Genomic DNA, 17,493 nt, shown 5'->3' with positions numbered 1-17,493 from the left:
CCCTGCATTCCATTGTGATGACTCATGGTAAACACGGCACACTAACACAGTAATACATTTGATATAACACAGCCAAAAAACTCAAATAAAACCATTCTAAAAGCCTGTATCACAATAATTTAAAAAACGCCTAGGGGTATTTGCCCACTGTACCTCCATACCAAATTTCAGGACCTTAGGCCCTAAAATGAAGAAGCTGAATCCATTTAAAAAATGGCAGGAGAAGAAGGAGGAGAAGGAGGAGGAGAAGAAACATCACAAAAAGCAATATGGGTTCACCACCACTTCGTGGTGTGGTGAACCCATGAAAATAATATCATCATTTACAAATCTTCATCATTTTCAAATCATCATCACACATCATTACAAATACGAAGATTGAAAATAACATCACCAGTTACAAATCTTCATCATTTTCAAATCATCATCATTTACCAATCATCATCATTTACAAATCATCATCATACATCGTTACAAATGGTAGATTAAAAACCGCGGTTGTGGCGTCAGATACACATGCAAAAACAATTCAGCATTTGTGGTAGAAAACACATGACAAGCGACTTGGGAATACAGTAGTTTGTTAACACGCTTTTTGAGTCAAGATATGAAAATGAAGTTTTGTACATAATTGTAATAGTTAATCCCCCTGGAGGTTTCCAGTCTTATGAAGGCATAAGATGTATCCGGGTGACGCCACTTTAGACTTCTTTTAGTACGATGCCGTCTCATACCGGAGTTACGGGTGCCTCTACCGCTGCCACAGGTGTGTTGAAGTAGAAAAAGCCCTGAAGAGGAAACAATATCACAGTAACTACGACATTGTATGATTCAAATATAACAGCTTCTTTCTGTAGACGTTTGTTTTCTTTTCGGTCGTAACGAATATCAATGGTATCCTCCTTAATAAATTATCAAGGTTCAAATTTGTTAGAAATGCAAAAAAAGTAGTAAAAACTCATCGCACGTCCACTCTTGTCTATCAGTAACAATATCTGCTCCGGCTAGAAGCTGCAGTGCTACTCTTAAAGGCTCACCGAAGCCTAAGCATAATGGTTTGCTAAAAGATAGGATAAAAAAAGATATATCTCACGTTGGAATCCGCCTCCAGTAGTTTCCTGACAGTTGTGGCGTCCGGCCTGGTCTTCTCGTTAAACTTCCAGCACTTCAGCATAAGCTGGTATCTGGGGGGGAGAGGCACACACTTTATTTATTTATTTATCTCATCTTAAGACGGCTGGGTAGCCCCATTCAGCTTACATTAGCTGTTTTCCAAGAGGGCCCAGCAAAGTTACACAAGACATTGTTACATACAGTAAGACAACATGCACTAAACTTAAAAGTCCGATGCGTCAAAACAGAGTCATAGTCCTATACTCAAAGTCCTAGCCGTTCAACGGTAAAAAAAAAAACACGAAAATCAAGGACTGGAGGTCAGAGGTCAGGTTTCATATGACATATTTTTCAAGCCTGCTTTAAACTGAGATAGTGTAGATACATGTCTTAGGTCTGCTGGAAGTGTATTGAAGTGTGTCGTGCCTCGGAAAGCAAATGTGCGGTGACCAGCTGTAGTTGTGTAGTTAGGTTTGTGCAGTAGTGAAGTCTGTCTGGTGTTGTAGTTATGTAACCGGTGATTATGAACAGATGTACAGATGTACTCGTAACTTATCCAAACATGACATTTCTCAACAGCAAATTTTCGACCAAACCCTACATCTTTCTCGAGTATTCGTATGGCTCACTCATCACGTTTGACCATTGACTTTCCAGATAATTAGCCTGGTGTCCAAACCAATTATTTCGTTGCGGAGAGGACGAAACAGACTCGACAGCTAGGAATGTGACGTTAGAATTGGGTCAATGGTCCCAAAAGTCGATACCACGCACCGTCTTGTGTTGAACTTAACATTGACAAAATTTCTCCATCTCGGTCTATTAACGCACATAAGCTTTAAAAGTTATTCTTGTATGGACCCATGGGTTTTCCTCACAAATCATCTCAGACCCGCCTTTCTTCTGTACATAGCTGAGGCCTGGGGAGTCTGAAGTGGTTTTGCAGAGCATCATATATTCTGTCAGCCCCGTCCATCCCAGGGTACGGCGTGCGGCCCAGCTGCGCCACTTCCCACATCAGAACGCCAAAGGACCAACTGAAAATACATATTACATAATGTAAAAGATGGGAAAGAGTTGACAGTATGGTAATAGTCACATCGATAGGAGAGTGTCTGAAGGCCATGTTGAAAACTCACACGTCACTCTTGTGTGTGAACCTAGCCTCGTTCTTCAGGCCCTCAGGCGCCATCCACTTCAGCGGCAGCAGGACGTGGCCCTGGAGAACAAAAAATGGACAGTTACTTTAGTTTTTATCTAAACCAATCCGTGACAAAACTCCAGGATCTGCAGATGCCCAGAATCCGATTTTGCTATGTCCTGGGACCTACCCTGTCCTTCCTGATACCCCACAGTATACATGTCCCGAGATCCACCCTGCCCTGCCGATGGTACCCCACAGCGTACATGTCCGGGACCTACCCTGCCCTGCCGATGGTGCCCCACAGCGTACATGTCCCGGGACCTACCCTGCCCTGCCGACGGTACCTCACAGCGTACATGTCCCGGGACCTACCCTGCCCTGCCGACGGTACCTCACAGCATACATGTCCCGGAACCTACCCTGCCCTGCCGATGGTACCTCACAGCGTACATGTCCCGGACCTACCCTGTCCTGCCGATGGTACCCCACAGCGTACATGTCCCGGGCCAGCCCAAAGTCCGCGATCTTTGGCGGTTCCCTTCCCACAGATCAGGATGTTCCGGGCCGCGATGTCTCGGTGAACCAGCTTGACACACACAGAAGGTAGATAAGCATCTTATTTTCCACATAATCTTCATCATTTCCGCAGTTTCTGATTTTAATTGCTCAAAAAGATGATGGCAAACGTCTAAAACTCAGATGATACCCCATGTTAAGAAGGGAGTCTGAAGGACGAGATTGTGGAACAGTTTCTTAACCCTTGTCCTGCTGGCATTTTTCACACAATATTTTCAAATTACTTGTCTTAATCAAGTCACAGACCCTTGACCTTTTCCGCCCCGTAGTGGCGTAGTTATTTCTGCATTCGTTGCGTTTCGCTGCGGTGTGATGCGTTGCACGAGAAACACCTCCAAATAATACACACATATATATAGGGCGCTATATATGGTACTGTATGTGCAACCCATATATATATATATGGAACCTGCAGGACAAGCATGTCCATACCCTCCTCGTCGCCAAGTGCTCCAGTCCGCAGCAGAATCCTACCATCATGTTCTCGAAGATGTGCCGTTTGTTGACCAGAACGGTCCTGTTGAGTTTGGACTCCGCACGTAACGTCCACAGCAGGTGAAGGAGACTCCCGTGTTCGGCATATTCCAACACCAGTTGGAGCGGACCTAGAATGGAATATCTTAGTATGGTTGTACCTTTTTCAGGTTTAGTCGGATGTTATCTTAGGTTTCTTTGCAAATGTCTTACAAACAGAAAACAAACAAACAGATATGCATGGACCACGAAGATTCTAAACTGACCGTCTCTAAAACAGATGCCTTTTAGCATGAGGACGTTGTCATGGTTACCGCACAACAACATGATGCAGGTTTCCCGCAGAAGGGCCTGTCTGGCCTGAGGGTCATCATCGTCTGGATAAACACACACACACACACATATACATATATACATATTTCCACTAAAAAACAATAATCAGATAAAGCAACATGCTGACATATTTTACAACATGCACGTCTTTTTCGAATTCCATGGTGTACAATTTAAGTTATTATAGCAAAAAAAGTATATACAGTAGTTGATGATAACATAACATTCTTAGCCACTGCAATGTTCATAATTATGTTGGATTTCAGCAGCTGAATCACCTTTGAGTTTCTTGATAGCCACCACCAAATCGTCTTCCTCTGGACGCGACAGCGTTGCCTTGACGACATGTCCAAAAGCGCCCTCTCCCAGGAGCTGTCCGCCCTGCAGCCTGCTCCTGTCGATCTCCCTTTCTTTCAGCAGCTCCATGTCGATACTGCCTGACGAGGAGCCAGCTGCAGGCGGCATCAGGGCCTGCGGAAAACGTGGGTCAGTCTGGGATATTCAGGACTGTTGGGGGGGTAAGATATTCCACTACATACGTTATAGCAGTCTACATCATACCAAGGAGGTTAAAAATAATTAAAAAAAAAAACATCATTCAGAATACGAGTAACAACCCATGTTTGAAAACAGTAAAAATGTAGCCGTATAGCCATGGCCAGTTGGAAAGGTTGGAAAGGTATATAAGTGAGAACTTCATGTTACTTGTGTCATTTAGCCTCTGTGCACTTGAAGAAGCCACACAGGCGAAACCGGTCGTGTGACAGGCTGAATAAAAGTTCTAAACGGGAACTATGCGGCTCCAGATGTCTTACTGAGGGACGACTGTGTGTGCAAGATGTCGGTTAGCTGAGGAATGAATCCCCTCTAATTCACATGGCCAGTTGGCCAGGGAAGGTTGACTCCCATGGTGGTCATTTGCCCGAGATAGAAATGAAAACCTACAGTACGTCACCTTCCCTGTCCCTATTTGTGCTGAATTCTACTGCTCTAACCTCCTAAAAGAAGGCTAAGTGGGGGCTGGCGTAACGTAACTTCATGTCCTGTCTAAGCTGGAAGACTTCAGGATCGTCGATGTTTCCGACCCGCAGCCTGTTGTTGTGCCTGTAGAGCAGGAAGATGGCGCCGAGTAGGAGGAGAATCAGCGCGCCTGCCGACAGACTGGTGGCCAGGAGGACGGTCTGGGAGACTGTAAAATCTAAACAAAAGGTAGCCGTTAGCCATTAAATTTGTATAAGTTACGGCACTAGACGGCAATTGATATAATGTAGTTTAATTTATGGCGTTCTAAACTCAACTTACAATATTTTGCGTGTCAAACTCCTATCCTTTGGCAATATTTCACTTAAACATCCTCATTTAAACTTCCTCATTAACTGTGCAAATTGCCTCTATATTAACATAATATATGCATAGCCGATATATCCATACATGCGTAGCCGTTAGCCATTAAATTTGTATTAGTTACGGCACTAGGCTTTCATGTATTTATGTTTTTTTTTTTTACATTTTCCTTAGTAAATGGAGCAAAACAACTCACCCGAACATCCATCACCATAGCAGACGCAGCCCAGGGTCCGGTTACAGGTGTGCGACTCTGAACAGTTACAGACCTGGTCACACGCCTCGCCCCAAACATTGTCCTGGCAACCTGAAACGGTCCAACAAAATTATGTGCTACGAGTCTACTTTCTGGGTTTAGCCTCGGTCACAACGTGCTTTTTGTCCGTACGTTTTTTGGGAGGCTACGTCTGCTACGGTTTTTTTTTCTGAAAACGTGGGGAAGGAGTGGCGTCGACGCACGTCACTCGCACGTCACTCGCACGGTTTCGCAAGATGTAAGAGTGTGGTCTGCGCGCCACGTCTGGCCGTGAGCGGTTGCGTGCATCGTACGTTGCGCAAGTGGTAAGTGAGTTGAACGTGCTTACAACGTACGATCTCTGTGCGATTGCAACTTTAAGGTGGGGAGGCCGTACTAACACGTGCGTCTTTCTTACGGTACGTACGGGGCACGCGCGTCGCTCGGGTGGTGAATCCGTAGACCGCACGCAGAAAAAGTTTTACATGCACTTTAAGTTCTAAGGCGTGTCTGTGTGCTCCCAAATCCATAGGATTCCGTACGGAGGTGGTACTCACCGCGCACGGATGCCTTGCGTTTGCCCACGTTTTTGCACGTAGACAGCACGCAGAAGCACGTACGGCGGGTTGTGACCGAAGCTTCAAAGGAGTGTGACGGAAGAACTCGGTGTGTACCGATGTGCTGTGAATTCATATTGAGAATCGCAGACAAGCCCAAAACGATACCTCACTCCCTTGGGCTAAAGTAAAAATGAACAGCTTTTGTTACTTAGCATAACATGACTTGATTTTATCATACCATAGCAGATTCAACACGAATTCGGAGACCTCAAATACCTCCATGAAATATATGAGTTTTTCTAAATGCTTTTACACAGTACACTACACTACAGTACAGAAGAAAATAACACAGGTTTTTGGTTTCAAACACACACTGGATATGGTCATGTAGGCTTTTCCCCGAGGGAGAAACGCATTAATCAACCTGGGCAGGCGCTGCCTCCACATCTGTTTTCCCTGCCACCCCGCACATCTGTTATCCCAGAAGTTCTGCTGCAGTACCAGGTCAAAAAGACAAAAGTACCTGCTATATGTATGTCCACCGCGTCAGTGTACTGGTCTCCACCTACGCTACCTGCCTCACAGGTCACGTGACCCTCGTACGTAGGCAGTAGGGAGTGGATGTACAGGACAGAAGAGCTGCGGACGGAGGAAAGAGACTAAGTCTTAATCAGTGAGTCAATACCAAGGTATCTATCGATTAACAGCATACAACACAGGGTAGCTGCAACTAAACTCCGAATAAGTTGCCAAAAATTACTCATTGAAACGGGAAGGCACAACCGCATTCCTCTCCAGAATAGACTCTGTCAATATTGTAACATGAATAGAATAGAAGATGAACAACACTTTATTTAAGACTGTACTTTATATTCTAATGTAAGATCTGTCCTTTTTAATCATATCAAAGAGAAGTTCCCATACTTTGAACACCGAATTGCAAATGATAAATTTATATTTTTGATGCGTCTAGACAAACCCTGTATCACATACATGATCTGTTCCCACATTTTCCACTGTACAAAAAAGCGAGAAGTTGACCTCTCTATATTAGCTCAGTGACTAGAACTCTTTGTATTAGCCTAATAGTATAATAGTACCCTTGTATGTTCCTTATGTATGTATGTATGTCTAAGTTAAGTAGTTCATCTCTAGCTAGTCTCCAATTTTCTATGTACGTCTTTAATGTGTCTGTTAAGTTTTGACCTGTACCTAGCTTGTCGCGGCATGAATGTACAATAAAGGTATTTCATATATAGTCGCTGACGCCATTTTAACATCATTCATGTGTCATTGACCTTAAAGTGACTTAGTCTTGTGTTGAGCCTACCTCATCATTATGTATTGTCATGTCATGTACGAACAGGGACAACTATCTACATGACGCGACAACATGCCGCGACGGGTTATCTACATGTTTTTAATGATTACTAGTATCATTCACAGGGATAGGAATATAAAATCCTTAGAATTAGTTATAAAATAAGAAAAGTGACAAAAAATCGAGTTATATATTTCTGTATTCGAAACATGAACTGTCATTTATACCCAGAGCACAGAAACTGTATAACCCCTCTGGCAACTGGTTCTTACAATAACTTTATGTTACAAGTTACTGCTTCCTAGCGATATGTTAATTATATATAAATAGTTGTTCTTTGAGGACGTAATATACTAGTATATTGCCAGTGTCAAGTGTTTTTAAATCGCATTTAAAATGTAGTTTTTATCGATCTGCTTTTTGTATTTTAAACATTGTCAAATATTGGCTCAATTCATGTTTTGAATTTTTAACATGTTATGCTATTAAATGTGAATAAAGCTGAATCTGCATCTACTTCTGGTTGTAATGAAAGAAGCTTCACCTGTTATCGCTTGTTTCGGCCAACAGACTTCGGTTTACAGGCACGCCGTTGAGGAACCAGTTGAAGTTGTTGACGCGGAAATTGTAAGCCGTGCAGTTGAGCTGCAGTTCCTGTCCGAACCGCAAGTCGTTCAGTTCGCTGGTAGAAGGACTGATGCGCACTTCTGGGTGAACTGTGAGAAAAGTTGATACTGAGAGGGCAAGCCTTATATATGGTTGCAACTCTACAAGTCAAAAGTTGGTAAAGATCATTTTAGACAGATGTTCGTGCTCCTAGAACACTGGTAATCACCAAGATGATCCTACGGTGGAAAGGTAGTATCCAATTGGCCAAGCAGTGGCACTATTCGGCCAATTGGATTTTGCTTTGCCACCGTAATATTAATATCTGATTGGAGATTAGTTTCTGGTACGACTGCTGCGACCTACCTGTGGTGCAGTTCCTTCCTGTCCAGCCAGGGGCGCACCTGCACGCACCGTTGAAGCTGTGACATGCGGCCCCGTTATAACACTGGCAGCGCTCCGCACAGAACCGCCCGAAGCGCCCGATAGGACACGCTGGAGAAAAAGATAATTTTTGTTATATTTTCTGAGGTAACGCAGCAAGGCTCAATTTGTCGATAACTAACTTAATGACGAAGACATCCTTACCAACAGACGCCTTACAATCCGGTGTATGTTAATTAAAAACATATAAACTTCCATGTAACGCGTTTAGGTAGTTAATCAATTATTAAAAATTTATAAATTACTCAATATTCTAAACAAGCAAACTAGAAGATTATGAAATGATAGCTGAGGAAGACTGAGTGATTCAGTCGAAAATTCCGGTGAGTGAAACTTACGAGTTGGAGAACAGTTTACATTTTTTCATAATGTAATTTACCTCAGATTAACTTTCATGCTGATGAAACTAAAAGATATATAAAGAAATCCTTCTTCCTACCTTTCACTATGACCTCAATGGGAAACCGTTGCCCATTCACCACACATTCAATCCCATTCAGCTCAGAATTCTCCTCTCCGATCTGAGCAAAAGCAAAATAAAATGAAAATACATGTTTCTGTGAAAATAAACCTTTTTGTGACATGTACGCGTTTCCTAAGTAAATAGTATGACTATAACTTCATCATAACATTGCCATAACGTTGCCAATTCAACGGGTTTGGCTCGCACATGCAGAATTATAACCTTCGCCAAGAAGGTTATGTTTTCAGTAGCGTTTGTCCGTCTGTCCGTTTATCAATTTGCATAATCAATGAGGAAATTCTATAAATCTGCTTTGTTCGATAATAGGACTATGAAGCACTTGTGACTTGTAATTGAGAACGAGACAAAACATCTAAGGATATAGAGTATGTAAATGAAGACCTAATTTGCATAATTAATGTAAATTGTTATAGTTTCATAGTTGTTATTGCTGGGAATTTCATACTTGCCACATTTGGAAGTTAAGTGAAGGTTAACATGAATAAACATAATCTATTCAAATCATGACCTCATTTGCATAATTTATGAGGAAGTGCTATAATAGCCTTTTGTTAAGATAAGGCTATCATTGAGTAGAGATTATGATCAATGCATACAAATGAGGCTCTTATTTGCGAAATCAATGATTGAAATTGTATTATTTGTCAACCGCAAGGGTTAACATCATTTGGCGAAGGTATGAGATCGTGGAGATAGTTAAGTATGTAACGGATACGCAAAGATGACTTGATATAAATCAAAAGTGCGACCACCAACAATCACTTTAGACGGGGGTCAGTACAAACTCCCAGATATCTTGTTCTGATGTCACTTGTCTGTAAGATCAAGTCATCCGGGAAGGCCAAAGGTCACAGAGAGCAGCAAACATAATTGAATCTGCCTGTATTTTTTACTGAAAACTGGTTCCAGCGTTTCAAGCATTGTAAAACAGTGCTGGGGTCGTGTGGCGCAGCGGTAGCGCGTTCGGCTCGGGGCCTAGAGGTCCAGGGTTCGATCCCCACCCATGTCACCGATCTTGTGCCCTTGGGAAAGGCACTTTACACGAATTTCCTCACTTCACTTAGGTGTAAATGAGTACCTAGCTTCGGTTAGGGACGTCCCTCGGATAGGGAACACTCGGATAGGACGTAAACTGGAGGTCCCGTGTTTGAGGAGATCCACACCTCGAGCACGTTAAAGATCCCACCACAACCCCGGATACCCCGGTGTGCGATGGTTCAAAATTCTACAGCCCAAATACTACAGTGTAGCAGAATCATCAGCAAGTTGATGTTGGCTACCTTAAACTCCAAGACCCAAGACCCTAAAACATGCAGTGCGCTTACCTTTACGTTCCAGTAGGTGTACTTCATAATCGCCACGTTTTCCTCCCAAGGCCGGTAAAATGTAGAAGGCAATCCACGGCCAGTCGTCACGAGGAAAAGTCCTGCATATGTATTAACAGAAATCGAAATATAAACAGAAATAAATTCACATTCCAATTGTCTGGTTACAATTCTCTACAGGTCGCCTTAGGGGTGTTTTACCGACCTCGGCCATACAAAGAATGGGCCTCCTCATCACATGGTAGATATCTTCAGCTGACCTAGCTCTCTAAAGCCTCGGTCACAACCCGCCGTACGTGCTTTTTGTCCGTACGCTTTTGGGGAGGCTACGTCTGCTACGTTTTTTCTGAAAACGTGGGGAAGGAGTGGCGTCGACGCACGTCACTCGCACGGTTTCGCAAGGTGTAAGAGTGTGGTCTGCACGCCACGTCTGACCGTAAGCGGTTGCGTGCATCGTTCGCTTCGCAACTGGTAAGTGAGTTGTAATTGCTTACAACATACGATCTCTGTGCGATTGCAACTTGACCGTAAGGAGGCCGTACTCACACGTGCGTCTTTCGTACGGTAGGTACGGGGCACGCGCGTCGCCCGTACTCGCCCGCACGGGTGGTGAATCCGCAGACCGCACGTAGAAAAAGTTGAAAATGCACTTAAAGTTCTACGGCGTGTATGCGTGCTCCCTAATCCGTAGGATTCCGTACGGAGGCAGTACTCACCACGCACGGATGTCCTACGTTTGCCCACGTAGAAAGCACGCAGAAGAACGTGCGGCGGGTTGTGACCGAGACTTAACCATGGTCCGTTTGACAACACGAACACATACGAGTTAAAGTTAAAGAAAGTGGCATGGTGGTGGTCTGACCTGTCGTTTATTAACACCTCTCCTCTGGCAAGGGTAGTTTCTGGGTGGGTTGGTTCACATATGTAGCGAATGCCTGGCGGCAGGGCGAAGTCAAGAACATGCTCTTGAATGGCCAAGTAGAACTCTAAAATATCTGGATGACGACAAAGCAAACAGCAACACATCAGATGGGTTAGACAAGGCCTACATGTATATTATATGGAAACATAAAAAAAGACAATAGCATGATTGTTGTGCAATACACAGTATAAATGTACAATTAGATAGCATAAGATTGGTTCAGCAGATAAATAGAGTACCTATAAGTATATGCAGCAATGGACAATCAAGCTTATTATGGATGAATAGATTAGAAATTTCTATTGTGTTGCCATGCTAGTACTACATGTACTCACTTCTGTCAGTTCTATAACCGTACGGCCAGACATAGTTGTGGTCGAATATCAGCCATGAAACCTTGATTCGCACGAAGTCCTGTAGAAATGCAGCAACGAAGGAGTCTGGTCTTTAGGTAGCTTTTAGCAGTTAGAGTTACATGTGACAAACTAGAAAGATAATATTTACTAAACAAATGCCTTCACATAGTCCAGCCACACAAATTTCTGTTCTGTTTATTCTTACTCACACACATTCGTGAGGTGACCAGTCTCTCCAAAATTCGTCCTGCAACTGCTACATAATACAACTAGAGTTCCACGATCTCATACCTTCGCCAAATTATGTTAACCCTTCCGGTTGACGAATTATACAATTTTAATAATTGGTTTCGCAAATAAGAGTGTCATTTGCATGGATTACATCATTTGATCATATTCTCCACCCAATGACAGCCTTATCTTAACAAAATAGGCTATTCTAGCACTATTCATGACCTCATACATTATGCTAATGAGGTCATAATGTGAATACATTATCTTCATTGATAATTTCCTTCACTTAACTTCAAAATGCGGCAAGTATGAAATTACCAGCAATTACAACTACGAAATTATAACAATTTCCCATTATTTATGCAAATCAGGTCTTCATTTACATAATCTATAACCTCAGATGTTTTTCTCGTTCACAATTACATGTCACAAGTGTTTCATAGTCCTATTATCGAACGGGTCAGCAAAGCCAGTGTGTTACTAGAGAGGTTGGTTATACCAGCTATACAGTGCGAAATGCAGCTTTATACGTACAGCTCTATAGATATTATAATGTATTCTCTAGTTACCGCAGCTATTCTCTCGTCGAAGTTTTCCTCCGTTTGCGCGACAAAAGTCTTTTCATCGAAGACTGGCTCATCCTCTGAAGACGAACAGAAGGCAAATTAAACCTCAGCCAAACCACTTAGGAAAAGAATCAAAGCAAAAATATAAAACTTAAAAAAATCCAATTTCTTAATGTTTGAGCAGTCTAATATAAGAATAAATGAAAAGTTTATTGCAAATTCTCGCCCGGAGGCTAATTGCAAATTACAAAACATAAAAGAACAATGAAATAGAGTATAAAGTAACTAAAGTCTACAAGATAAAGGTAGCTGTTTAGAACTATAACTATGTCTAAAACTATGTCTGAAGGGTTTGACTTCTCTTCTGTAAACCATGGAAGACGTAATGTCCCACCTTTTCCAAAATGTGTGGGTTTTGGGAAGTTAAGAGAAGAATAGTTTTTTTTCTTGGTTTGTAAGTTTAGAGAAATTGGGATAAATTGTAGAAGTTGGAATAGTCAATTCCTTTCGAGCGTTGTTATGGAATGAACAGTTTGAAATAAAATGTATTTCGTCTTCCACAGCCTTTGCACTACAATATTTACACATTTTACATACAGGTATAACTACTTAAGACTCACCAGTTTCTCTGGTAGTGAACGTCAGGTAAAATTCGTACCACACCACCGACGTCCACCAGGGCGCGCTCGGGCTGCGTGTCAGGACCACGTGTAGCTGGTGTCCCGTACTGGCCACGGACAAGTGGTACGGGGCTAAAGGTCCTGGACCGCAAGAATGAAAACACACAAGAACTTAAGGTAGACTTTTAAGTACATGAATGTATGTCCTTAATTAAAATTAAGGACATACATTCGTATGTAACTTTATTAACTCATTGAATCGCAAAGTTCATTATTCACAACCACTTTTTCTTGGCTTTCTGGACCATTCATTGTTCACAACGCAGTCTCAGTCTAGAAATTAAAACAAAATCTACATTTCCTTTTAAAAATCAGATCTTGTATATATACATATATATCTTATATGTTTTGCTGTATTCATGCTCTTTGTCATATAGGAGCCAGTAGTAGAATGCATAGACAAAATTAGCTAAACAATATAACTTTCTGTCGGTCCCCTAGACGTGTCTGGCAATAACTACGAACACAAGCAAGCACAAACTATAACTAGAAAGGTAACATTTGCAAGCAAATGCGTCATGTTTACCTTCGCATATGCTCCTCTCTGTTAATTCTTACTCAAACACATTCACATATGTGGTGACAGGAGTCTAAATCCCTCCTACTATAAAACTGCAACATGATGTAACCCAACACAGTTACCATAGTGACAGATAGTCTGGTTCAGTCAGGTCAGAGGACACTGTTTGGAGAAGAAGAAGAGAAAGAGGAAACGTAGCAAAAACAATATGTTTCCCTCCGGTAAACATAAAAATGCAAAAAATGACTATATTTACCATCCTGACCACGACAGAACGTGTCCACCATCCTGCTGTTTTCTGTTCCTCCGTCGTAAAAAGTCAGAACCTCGGTTTGGCAGCCGTCAGAACCGCGTCGGAAATATCCGCGGTCAAAATTGATCTACAAGGGAGAAGGAAGACAAGGCGATTGATTTATCAACATTTATACCATTTCCGTAAATAATTTCATCGGGTTGGTAAACGAATGAATAGCAACCATTTATTTTTCGAGCTCACAATGTGATCACTTCAGGATCACATTCTTAATATCTGACATTGGTTTTCTTATTTTTTGTAACTATTATGATTCCTAACAATACATATGTAACAGGCCTTTTAATAATTTCTATTTTGGGACTGTGATAGCTCAGTATTGTCAGTTTACAAATCTTATATTATATATAGATGCACTTTACATTTGGAACCGCACATTTCCCGATGATGTAACAATGCCTAGTATGTATGTCACAATTACACTACGTTCCGGAATGTATTGTAAACAGAAACTAGCTGAAGTGCACTATGAACTATGTAACACCTTTAGTGCACTATGCACCAGGTAACATCTAGTGTCACTGCACAGTAAACCAGTCAGAATTGCCCTGATGAAGATGACAGAAGGTCATCGAAACGTCGGCTCGAAAAATAAATGGTTGTGATGAAAAGAACTTTGCTATTCAATTTATCACATTTGTGGAAGGACTAACATAACAGTCGATTTTCACTTTTCAAGACGTCAACATGGAGACTAGCAGACGTTAAGGTTTAATCCCCTCCTTCGTGTACCTAAGACGCGCTTTGGACTAGAATAGGGGTGATACAGAGCTACCTGTAAAATCGCATGTATCTCCAGTTTGGCGCGACCAATCGACTTCAAATTTGGAAGTATCCTAGATGAAATACCACAGATTCCAAATAATTCTTTTTTTTTAGAAAATGTGCATATTTTTTTCATAATTGATAATTATAATAGATCATTGTGGCTCAATAAAATCGGCCTAGACCAAACACTTCCACTCAGAATTGTTTTACAAAACGTTCAGAGAATGTGGAGAGATATGCACTTTATAAGAATCGGTTTCCAGAAAAGAAGAAAATAGCTTAGATTTGAAAACATTTTGAGATATACTGTAGTCCATTTTGGTAGAATTTTAGGGGGTAGCTATGACTTCATCTACCAATAGCTAGACACACGGGGGTAAAGTAGTTAATATACTGAAAATTGATTCATATTAACCGACTTTTTACGCATTGTTTGCACCCGATTTCAACTTTGTAACCCAATTTGAAGAGTTTGGTCTCGGGCTTTCAAGTTTAAAAGTGTAAATTCTGGTAGATTTCCTTCCTTGACCTGTCAATTTTTATCACACAGGGAACGTCCTTTCTTCTTTCCAATAAGTTTATACTTTAAACAAGACTGGCAATGAAAACATACATTTCCATGGCGACGGTGGTTGCTGTTAGGGTTATTGTTTGCATGGCACTGCCATCATTTCATGATTTTGAGGAAGACTTGGTACCTGTTAAGTCTAGACAGATACAGTGCACTCCACCCCTGAGTGTATAGTGAACGAGCCACGGGGTCACAGAAAGAAGGGCCATCGGGGCAGAGATGTGGGTCAGAGACATGTCTGTGGAAATTCCATTCCTGTGGACAAAATGCCTGTACCATTCCTAGAATTCTTTCAAACTGCACACAATACTGTACCATTAGGCTCCTCCCTGAGACGTCGCCAAAAAACGTTAGGGTGTAAAGATACGACAAACTTAAAACATACTTACCAAGATGATCCTGTCTGGATCGGTAGTGATGTCCCACTCGCAGTGGTCTGACGTCACATCCGTTCCACTCCTTATATGGCCGCGCTGACCGGTCAGCTGATGAGTACATACTTATAAGGCGAAAAAATGTACCCATTGGCAAGTTTAAGGCAAACGCATCATAATCTGTTCTGAGGTAAATAAATGGCTATCAGTGACGGACGTAAAGCTTCGGTCCCAATTGCGCCGGCTGTCCGGCTGTCGTGGTCACAATTAAAAGTTTCCTTCAGTGGCAATTTGTTGTAACTCTTTGGTAGGACCCCGGCAGGTATCCGGCAGATACTCTGACGATGTCTTGTAGTGACCCACGTAGTACAGAGTTCACGCCTTTGTTATAATCACCTTGTCTGTGACGTCACACATTTGACCCGGTGTTACGAAGTACACACCTTTATTCTGTGCATCTGGTCTGTGACGTAAGAAAATTTGTCCCGGTGGACTGCCGGCAACCGGAGGGGTACCTGTCGGTGTTCTCACGGTGAGGTCACGGCATATTTTTGTCAGCGGGGCCCGGGTAGAATTTAAGTCAGAATTAAATTCTTCTCGGGTCCCCGCCGGGCCCCAAAATAGCCCGGTAGCCGCGCGGTATCCCCCGGGGTCACGTAGGGGTCACGCCCGAAAGTACAAAAAAAAAAAAAAAAGCCCGGGAACTACCCAGCAGGGCCCCTTTTTCCAATTGGGACCGAAACTTAAGCTAGGGCTGAGTTGGCAGTATCTCAGATAAGGCCACACCGTCCGCGCGCGCATTGATTTTGGCCTGTTCCTAGAAAAAAAAAAAACAAGAAATTCTGCTTCCTGTAACTACAGTTGTATGACCAAAGAGTCACGACAGTGCCTCAAATCGTCAGATTGACGTGATACCCGTAACGCGAAAACAGGACAGGACGACAACTGCAGTTCCACCTGATTTATTGCTGTTTTGATGATGAATAAAAGACTTCTTGCTTGTTACACTTTGTCACCTCATTCAATTTGTGTCCTAACATTTGTCGTCTCTTAGTATATTTCTAATCTAGGCATCTTGTTTTTTAGGGCCTTTCTTGTTTTTTTTTCGCCCTCTCGCATTAGATTTAGGGTCTCCAAAGGACGTCATCCATAAAATTTACTTGGTGTGGCCTAAAGGTATAAAACGATACGTTCCGCTACCTTCCTTTTGAGACCGAAGGGGCGGTCGGCTGTTGATCCGCTTTGTCTAGGGCACCACCTTTTACCTCCCCTAACAAAGTCAGGTACCCATTTTATACCTTGGCTGAGTATCAGGTACCTTTCCCGAAGTCTAGCCAGGAATTGATCGCGCGAATACAATAGCCTAGCCACTCGACCATTCTACACCACACATAGAGTGCGATAGCATGTCTAAAATGTCCGACATATTTCAAGTAATATGTTGTGATATACTAGACGCTATCAATAAAACTGATCTAAGCTAAATTGGGGTAAAATATTTCTGTAAAATGCGATTTCCACTAACCACCAAGTGCAGGTCCGCAGTTCAGACAGAAAAGGAGAAATACTCCAACAGAAGTAGACAAGGTCACGGTCATCTTAGCAGGAAGTCGTCCAGGCGTTTCCTAAAAACGTGACAGATTTACGATCTAAGCATTTTTAAAAAATAATTTCCAACATGTTATCACAAGACGTGGTGACGGCACACTCAAGTTTTCAAACTTATATTAATGCCGCCACCAACAGGGGACAATACAATACTCATTTTCACCTGAGCGAAGTGAGGAAAGTGCCTTTCCCAAGGGCACAAGATCGGTGGCATGTCAGGACTCGAACCCGGGACCTCTAGGTTCCGAGTCGAGCATTCTGTCGCTACGCCACACGACCCCACCGTCATAAGCATTGTTGATAATGAAAGAAAAGTACTCACATAAAAATGTGTCCGTAGGGTCTAGGATACACTTCAACAGTAAATATAAATTAGCTTTTACTGTATGAAATTAAAAGGTTCCTGACACAGTCGTAGACGCATCGTACAGACTCTTGTGACGAGAAAATTACAGTAAATCCTTGTTAACATAAGATTCTGTCACAGCCTGGCTGAAAATCCTATCACAAAACCAAATGTTATGACTGAGACCGGCACACACACACACACACACACACACACACACACACACACACACACACACACACACACACACACACACACACACACACACACACACAC

At 42.3% G+C, this 17,493-nt stretch overlaps 1 pseudogene; it reads right to left on the bottom strand.

Moving 5' to 3' along the window:
• Positions 1 to 711: 711 nt before the first annotated feature.
• Positions 712 to 16,883, bottom strand: LOC109481934 (annotated as a pseudogene).
• Between the last annotated feature and the right edge of the window lie 610 nt (positions 16,884 to 17,493).

This window comes from Branchiostoma belcheri, unplaced genomic scaffold (genome assembly GCF_001625305.1).
Source record: "Branchiostoma belcheri isolate BF01 breed outbred unplaced genomic scaffold, Haploidv18h27 scaffold587, whole genome shotgun sequence".
NCBI lineage: Eukaryota > Metazoa > Chordata > Leptocardii > Amphioxiformes > Branchiostomatidae > Branchiostoma > Branchiostoma belcheri.
Note: the sequence above shows the minus strand (reverse complement) of the source record. Positions and strands in the feature narration are given on the sequence as shown.